We start from the raw sequence: 9948 nt of genomic DNA, 5'->3' as shown, positions 1-9948 counted from the left end.
CACAAATCTAATTTTTTTTAACAATTTTCTTCAATTCGCAAAGTCTAATTAATTTGATATTAATTGATCACAAGTTTAGTATAAGTATTCATAAATTTGATTTCAGAAAATCACTAAAATGATTTAGGAATTCATAAATTTTGATATGCAATTTTCTTGCATAAGCAAGTTTCTATTAGCAAATTTTTTACTACCAAAGTTTGGGAGACTCATATTGAAGGATGGGTTAAGAAGGAGTGAAGGACTAATGATGTAGCAGGATCATAATGTTAGTTTTGGGATGAATGTGAAATATATATAACTAAACTTCACAGTTTTATTTTTTATGCAATAAGGAAACCCAAAAAAACATGTGTAACATCTCAAAAATTTAAAATAAGATTAATTAAAATTAATTAAAGGTTAAGTTAATTAATTTGGGTCTTAATTGGATTAATTAGACTAATTGGATGGCCATTGAACCCTATATGAGGCTAAGAAGGGGATTATGGGACCATTTGGCACCTTAGGCCTAAACTAATGGACTTAAGTTAGGGTTTTTCAAACTGTGACATCCATCACGATGGACAGTGCCATGTCTCGTGACAGATGCATCAAAATTTAAAATTCAAGAGACGTAATTTTGTTTAAGAAATTGAAGAGAAAATGAGAAAGAAGTTGAGAGGGAAAATGGAGCTCTACTAGGGTTTATGTTTGGTTTCCATTAGAGGCTAGTTTAAGTAGAGTCAGGAATACGGAGCAAGCCTAAAAACCTTGTTTAAATAAGGGTTTGGGCCTTAAAAAATATTTTTTTTTAAAGTAGCTAGGCTTAAGAGTTTGGCCCTAATAAACCTTGTAAAAAAAAGCTTAGGCCTCGGTAGCCCTTTAAGCCCAATTATCTTATTATCATTTTTTTAAATTTTTTGTGGAATGTGCGTTTGAGTGGTTTGAAGGGACCCTGTTGAACCCTAATCACTTGACTTTCTAAACCCTACTAGACCTTATGATCGCCTCTTACTTCTCTTTGCTTATCTCTCCCTCACCACCTTACGCCCTCAGCGACATTTTAATGGTAATGAGGAGGATTTAAATTTATATTGATGAAGATTTTAATCTTCATCTTAAATTTAGACGTTTAAATCTTTGTTGAATTTTATGTCAGACTTTAATTTGTTTTATATTGAATTTTAGAATATTCTGTCTAGCCTACTCAGATTCCCATCTTTAATTTTAAGCTTCTAAATTATTAGGTAAGCTTCCTCTTCTCTTCTCCTACCTTTCTTATGCATTTTCTTGAGTCTTTGGGTGTGGAAGAGTTGATGTTTGAATTTCCAACAAGGTTCTACCCAATCTTATGACTTGAATGGAGTCATAGGATGTTGTCTTATGTTTTCAATCATTAGTTTATGCTAATGATAGTGCTCAATAAGTGCTAATATTCAGTTTAAACTTAACATTAATGCTAGATAACTAAGATTAAGTTAATGAAGTGGTTTAATAGTGTTAGTTAAGCTAATGTGAGGTTAAATAAATTAATGGAAGTAAAAAATGGGATTATTTACAGTTAATATCGCTAATTAGGGTCTTAGACTTTAATCACGATTAAGGATTAATTGATGATGATTAATCATTAATATTGTCTATTAATCTCAATTTTGTAAATTGATCGTTAATCCCAATTTAATGCGCGGCTTGCTATCATACTTTTATATATATAATGAAAAGTATGCTACTCCAATAATAAAAATTATCTTCTTCTTCTTCTTTCTAAAGGTAGATCTTTGGGAGAATGATAGAGAGGTCCTAAAAGGATCAATTAATTTAAGTTAGGTCCCAAATGTTAAATTTTAGATGTCAAATTTTAGAAATTTACAACCCAATCTCTTACTTTTATAATTTTGTTGTAATGAATTTACAACTTGTATTTCATATTTTAATAGGACAAATAATTTTTTTTATTTTTCAACCATATTAACATTTAAAAAAAGTTATAAATTTATCACAATATAGTTGAAAAATTTAGATATTAAGTTACAAATTTTTAAATTTTGACACTTTAGATCTAATTTGAATTAATTAATTTTTTTATGACCTATTTGTCATTCTCCCTAGATCTTTCCCTGTTAAACTGCTTCAAACAGCCATGTGTAATTAGATGGTATTTGACGTGGTATCCAATTACAAAATCACATTAATTAATAAAAGGATAAAATTGAAAAGATAAATTTTTTAAAATGTAAAGTGTTTTATATTTTGAATAAATCATTCTCCTTCTAGTTTTATCTATAAGTCATTTTTAACATGTTTCACTAGAATTAAAGAAAATTTTAAACCTCATCAACTTTGTCGAAAAATTTAACAAGTTTTTATATTTACCCTTAATAAATATTCTTAAATATCATTACTAATATTTTTATTCAAAACATTTAATAAGGACAAAAATGTAAAGAGAAGTATTAAAAACTGGTAATTGCCCTATAAATAAGAGTAAATTTTCTCTCTCTCTATCCTATACATAGGACTAAAAGAGTAGTTGATAAAAAAATGTCCTAATTTAAAATTAGATGAAATATATTAGGGAGAATCACATCTAGCTCCCCTCAAAAAAATTAATCACAAATAGGACTAATAACAAGTCTCCTTAAAAAAAAAATAAGTCATGTTCTCATCATTTTAATAATAATTTATTCTGTATTGATTTTTATCTGTAATTAATTTTTTTAAGGGGCTGAATGTGATTTTTTTAATGTATTATTATGACAATTTTCATTGTGGAAACGGTATATTAAATGTCCTAAGCCAGTTGAAATATCGTCAACTGCTTTCCCCTTTAACCGTTTCAATCTTCTCACTCTTGAGTCTTCCTTTATTTATTGTCTTTAAATTCAATCCAATTTAATATTACCAATCTATGCCCAAAAAATTCTTTAATTTTTTTAAAAAAATTTAGAGATAAACAAAGAATATTTAGTTTTGAATATTTTCTAAATTTTTGTGCTGTAAATATCTCTCTGAAGTTTGGAAAAATAAACATGGTGTGAGACTAAACCAAGTAAGTGGGTGACAGGATATGGATTTTATATCATTACTATACAAAGCCAAGTTTCAAACTTCTCAGTTTGGATTGAGCGTTCCGCCATGATTTCGAGTTCGCACTCGTTGGTTTACTCAATTATTTAGCATCATCATGACTCTTTCAAATGTTGATAATATTTTGTTAAATTATTATGAAACAAAATTGAGTACAAAAAGCATACAATTAATTAATTTGCTGCAAGAATCAGTCAATCAGATATAAAATTTTAATTTCCACTGCCCCATTTGACCCTAGGCGAGAAAATGACTCCGCAGGCCCAATGTCACCTCAAGGCTTCATTTTTCAATTATTTTTTATTAAAATATATTTTTAATCCTTTAATTTTATATAAAATTTTAATTTAATCTCTTAATTTTATAAAGTATTTTTTTCAGTTCTTTAACCCAAACAACATTAGTTTCAAATTTCTTTTTTGTGTGGCAATCATTGTTAATTTTTTTAAAAAATTAAACTTAATATGCCGACATTTGAGAATATTTTATTAATATTTAAAAATTTAATATAAAAATTTATTATAATGAAACTAACAATGTTAGGATTAAAGAATTAAAGAGATACTTTATAAAATTATAGAATTAATAATAAAACTTTATGTAAAGTTAACGAACTAAATATATACTTTAAATTTATTTTTTTTACAGAAAATTGCACTATAGGCCCCAAACCACATGTTTGCATTAAAAGTCTAATAGAATCTAAAATATTCTATAGGCCCAAAGGCCTCTCATAACATTCTAGTTTTTAATTAAATTTTAATTGCGAAAAATTCTAGATATACGAGGAGTAGAATTTAGGATTTACTATGGAATTAAGGTTTGTAATTGAAAACTTATTTGTGATTGATGTTATTGGAGGTTAATTAAATACTGGAGCACTTAAGTATGATTTAAATTAAGCTTAGGATCATATATGAGGGTTGATTAGGTTTCAAACTAGATATTGGGCCATTAGGCCTTATTGAAGTGTGTTGTTTTGTACATGATTTTTGTTGTTAAGAGTTTCTGTTCAATACAAAAACAAAGAGGAGTGAAAAGGAGGGGAGTGAGTGCAATTTTGAGGCTCTCTGCTAGGGTTTCCCATTTCCCATCTCTATAGCACGTTTTCTAACTCCCAATTACTAAGGTAACTCCTCTAATATGATCTTTTACCCCTTAATCTTTCTTTTAGTAGTTTAAGTAGAGTCTAATGATGGGGTTTTGTGTCTGAATTTAATAGTTGTTTTGAGGTTAAATAAGTGTAACGTAGATTATTTTGATGGTGTTTATGACAAAGGGTAGCTAAGATTTGAAGCACTAGACTAAGTGGATGGATTTTGATGATGATTATGAGTATGGTTAAGGGTTTAGATTGGTGTGAATGTTTTGTGTTAATGAGATTAATTAACCTAAATATGATGGAGTGTGATTAGTATTTAAGCACTTGTATTAGCAATAATTAGCATGGTATTAATAATGACTAATATTGTATTATGTATAAATTGTGGTGTTAGCACCATTGGAGGTGAACAATACTTGTTTGGGGAAATTTGCTTGGCAAGGGTAAATGTTACCTTTGCTAATTTGTTATGGTGTATGTTTGTGATTGATTATGTGCGTTTTATTAAAAATTAATGTTGTTTAGAAAATGATATGTTTAGAAATGCAAATTGGTTGTTTGGAAATTTATTATTGCCAAGAGGGTTTATATTTTATATGATGATGTTAGTAAAAAATTATTGTTTAGAAGCATTTGTTCAGATGTATTATTGTTTGGAAATATCACACGCATGATTTGTAGGGACTGAAAATGATGTTTGGTGATTTCTTATTCAAATTTTATTCGAGTGTCGCGTAATAAGCCCTCATCGAGCCTAATGAGTATGGCTTGTAGCTTAAACTGGCTTACCTTTAATCTGGTGAGTTCAGTGTTGTGTAATAAGCCCTCGTTGGGTATGGACTTAGTCTCAGTGTAAGGAGGATATATAGTGTAGTCATGCATGTTGTTCATATTGTTGGATATTATTTGTTTGGAAATATGTTTTGTATGCTTGCTTAGCAATTACGTGATTAGTTGCATTGCATGCATTATGGCATATTAGTATTGGTTATTGAGACCTTTATATCTCATTCCCCATGGTCAATAATTTTTCAGGGAAGGATCTATGTAACAATCCTCACCCCACCCCATTAGGGGTCTTTTAGACTGGAGCCGTGTAGTAGGCCCAGCTTCCCCAAGGTGACCCAATGGTACTAAACTTGCTTCAACTTCCTTAAGGTGGTAGAGGTTGGGGGTTCGAGTCTGAGAAGACTCCAAAAGATCTCTTTGGTAGGGTGAGGAATAACTCAAGTATTACTTTAGAGAAAGCTGGGCTCGCTGTGCGAGGTTAAGGCTTCAGTCTAAAAGACCCCCGATGGGTGGGGTGAGGACTGTTACATAAAAAGCGCATTTGTAAAGGGCATCCTAAATTAGGATTTAGTCATTAAATTAACTATAGTAATTCAAAGACTAAACCAAAAGATTATCTATAAGAGATTAATCTAAATAAATTCTTAACATGTAATTTCACAAACGATTTAACACAAAAGGATCCCAAATCTTTAAAATATTTTAAGAACTCATATCATTCAATTAGATAGCGGAAGCATGATAAAGGAAACACATCAACATAGGAGAAAAGCTTCCCTTTTTTTTTTTCTCTCTATGCCTTACTCCACAATACATATATACATTTACAACATAACACTTGGCCACTCAAACCCTTCTATAACTAGGCCAGGGGGCCAAGTTCTCAATCACATTTATCACAATAACTATTACCCAGTCATCATATTCTAATATCATCTATTCATCAATAGCCCATCATATGCATGAATTTTCCTTTTTCATCACATATGATTAATATCAATTGCTCACCCTTGGACATAAAAAATATAAGGGGAGACCATAACAACATTCAAGTTCTTAAATTAAATAGATATAACTATTACCACTTGCACAAATATTTAGCCCATTAATATAACACAAGCATCAAACCACATTCCCAGTGGCCCAAAATACATTTCCTCCACACAAAAACCCATAATGCAAGTGGATCAAAAATATATTATCCTAATTGGTAATATCATAAACTAAATGCACATATCAAATAAAAAATGAGAAAGGCCTACTGAAGTGATTATTATCACTTGACCTAATGCTCCTTTCCTCTGTTCTTCTGAGATGAGCTAGCTCCTATAATATGTTAAAAGAGAGGAGTAAGTACAACTACTCAATAACTAAGGTACATCTAAGTTATACAAATGCATAATAATTAATCATGAATGCAAGTGATTAAAAAATTTATCAAAGTGACCATATAAACAATCACATTAATAACATATTAATCACATTAACATCTAACTCATGTGAATAATCTCAAGAATAAAGTCAAGTACAAAATTTGCACAAATAGCCACATATACATTATTCACATAATTACATGTTCTCATTTCTACAATTATAATCATATTCTCAACATAACTATCAATCACTAAATGGCATGATGATAATAATATGCATGATCAATCTCTTCCTTATCCCCCCTTATTTCCTTTGACATGAAATCCATGGCCCAACAACTGGAAGGATCGTTCGTATAGTAAGACTACCCAAGGCCTTAATCATATCGTGAGGGGCTACCGGGCCAGGGTTACCTTACTCACTTATTAACACGTTTCCCTCAAATCACATACTATGGGGTGTCCTACCCAAAACTAGCTCTATCTAAAACTCTAGGTAGGCCAGTAGGGTCAAGTCCCTTAATAGGAACACTGCTACAGTACCTTATAAGGTAAGTAGCGACTATAACCCTTAGGATTATCGATTAATATCCAAGTACCATATGGATTTTGCATAACCGCTAACTCCTTCACTAAGACGAACTCCTGCCATATGATCATGCTTATGAGAAAATGCATTTCAAAAACTCATATATATAATTCACAATTATCCACATGCTCATCAACTTTCTTACTCAACAAACATCAAGAATCATCATATTTCAATCATGCCTCTTGCATCAATTTTTATATTATCACATAAAACCACATTAGCATCATATAAAAACTCAACATGCTCATATACAATTTATCACTATGCATAGTCCACAATTTATAATCAAGGATGTACACATCATCATCAACCATCAATCTCATTACTCACACCAAGTCATAATTAATTTGGTCACAAATCATAAAGTCTCAACAAAGCCACATGCATTACAAACAACCATTTCAAAATTTAGATATATATAATATATATATTCTTTTGTTTCACCAACATAATTAATTAATTAACATACAAATGCATAAAATATATTTCTCCCAACTACCTCACCTTTGAGAGGTCAAAGGTTACCCCTCAAGTTACAACACTTCCAAAGCTTTCCAAGCTTGAATGGTGTCAAAAAGAAATTAATCTATAATTTATCATATTCCAATGTGTCAATAATATTATTAACACAATTTTCACTCATACTTTAACACCTAAGTATTTATTTTATTTTATTTCATTTTTTTAAGACCTTTGTCATAGCTTCTTGAGTTTTAAAATTTAATTTCATGTATTTAAACCTATCAACTTAGTTCAATAGTCTCCTTCACAATAATTTCATTGAATTTGGCTAAAAACATTATTCAAATAATTTTCTAATATCAAAATTTCTCTTTTATCCAAAAATTTGCACATAAAAATACCCAAAAATTGTAAATTTGATTTCAATCCTAGAATCATTATTCTTCCATAATAATTTATTTCTCATCTCAAATAATATCTAAATATCAACAATAAATTTATATTTTTAAATTTAACCAAAAATCCATCCATAGAGATTTAGGAATAAACTCAAAGGCCTCAAATTCCAATCTTATCAACAAAATAATACTCTAGAATATTTATTATACTACCAACAACCTCAATAACTAAATTTACTCATTAAAAATCATCCGTATTTCAAACATTAGGTTTTTCAAAATCTCAAAATCTGCAATCTCAAAGGAAAAAATGACTAAGAAAAAAATATTTAAAACACTTACCTAATCTTAGAATACTTAAAATCTCATTTGAAGTATCCTATTATGGAGCTTCACTTCTAAATCAGCTCCCATAGCAGCGTCGCTCGCTCTCTGTGCGTGGAAGGAGGAATGAAAAGACGAGGGAAGGGAAATGAAGAAAAGAAACAAAGTGTGTTGCTTTAAAAAAAAGTTGTGGGTCCCACATGAGAAAATTGACATTTGCCTCTTTGTTTCATTTAATATACACACGCTGAATTGTCTGCCCCATCTCTTCATTTCATGTTTTTTATTTTATAATCATTTTCTTCTTTTTCTTTCTTTTCTTTTATGTTATATATGCATACATTGAACACTCACACATACCTAGAGGTGTTCAATTTGGACCAATCCTGATTGGCCTGGTATCATCCCGATCATATCGAGACGGGTCTTATTTCAACTCAAAAGTAATTAGGATAGGACTTTACAGGATGGGACAGAAAATGGGTTCGAACGGGACAGGACGGGACACGAAATTACCATCGGGATGTCCCGTCCCGTCCCGTCCCGTCCCATCCCCTCTTGAATATTATATATATATATAATTTTTTATTTTAAATATATTAATTATATTAATATAATTTATACTTCTATTAAGTATATCAATAATAATTTCAATACTCACAATTCTTATTTAAAATTAAATTTTTTATATTGATAATTTTAATAACATAGAGTAAACATGATGATATCTTTCTTTATAATATATTAATTATATTAATATAATTTATTCTTATATATATATATATATATATATCTATTTAATAACTTTTATTTATATCTTATTTCTTGCTTTATTTTCAGAAGAGTAATTAGCTTAGTACATTTCCACTAAAATAGAAGAACAATGATTTGATATTGTGCTTGACTTACCTGTTGTTGCTACTCTTATAGCCTAAAGATCATTTGTATTTGCTATTATAATGTATAGTTGTAATTAATGTAATTCAATAATTGACTTTAAATTGTTGTGATTTGATTTTAAACTTAATAAATTATATGAGTTAAAATTTTAATGAACATTATTATTCAAATCTTTCTTTAATATTATCCGATTTATCAGGATGGCGGGATGTCCCAGTCTCGTCCCAACTCCTAACGGGACAGGAGGGGACACGAGATCAAAATTTAGTCCTAATATTTTTTTAGGACGGGGCATGGGACAGGGGCGTCCCAGTCCCGTCTCGTCCCTTGAACACCCCTACATGTACCAACATCTTTCCTATCTATTTCTCTTCTTTTTATTTATTTCATATCCCTTTTCTATTTTAATAATAATAATAATAATTCTATTTTCTAAAAAAATATAACTTAGGATTTGGATTTATAAATTCAATAATAACCTCTTAACTAAAATTATTTATATTTAAATATTCCTCTAAAATTATTCATTTGTCCTTGATTAACTTAATTAATCTTAAATTAAATTTCAAGATGTTACAATCTAGCCAGAGAAGCACCAGAGATATAGTTGTGGTGTGTGGACACCACTCTATCTCATTACTCATTTTGGCATTTGATGTTATTTTTGCAAACCTAAAAGCATAATTATGTAATAGGGCATTTGTGACTCTACTCATTTGATCAAACTTGTATATGGGTGGAATGAGTTAGTTTTTGACATTCATGGTCTTATTTTGTATGCTCAAAGTGTTAAGATTGTATTTGGTGTGATGGATTTAATTTATGGCAAGTTATGTGAAATTTTTTATTATGATTGTGCTGGGTGACTGTAACTCAATTGGTAATTTTGTGCATATGTGATTAAGATGATGATTGATTTAAGTCATATTATGCATATGT

Source organism: Prosopis cineraria, unplaced genomic scaffold (assembly GCF_029017545.1).
Source record: "Prosopis cineraria cultivar Desert tree isolate PC_DT_omini unplaced genomic scaffold, ASM2901754v1 PC2, whole genome shotgun sequence".
Taxonomy (NCBI): Eukaryota; Viridiplantae; Streptophyta; class Magnoliopsida; order Fabales; family Fabaceae; genus Prosopis; species Prosopis cineraria.
The sequence above is the reverse complement of the archived record's forward strand: the minus strand, read 5'-3'. Positions refer to the sequence as shown.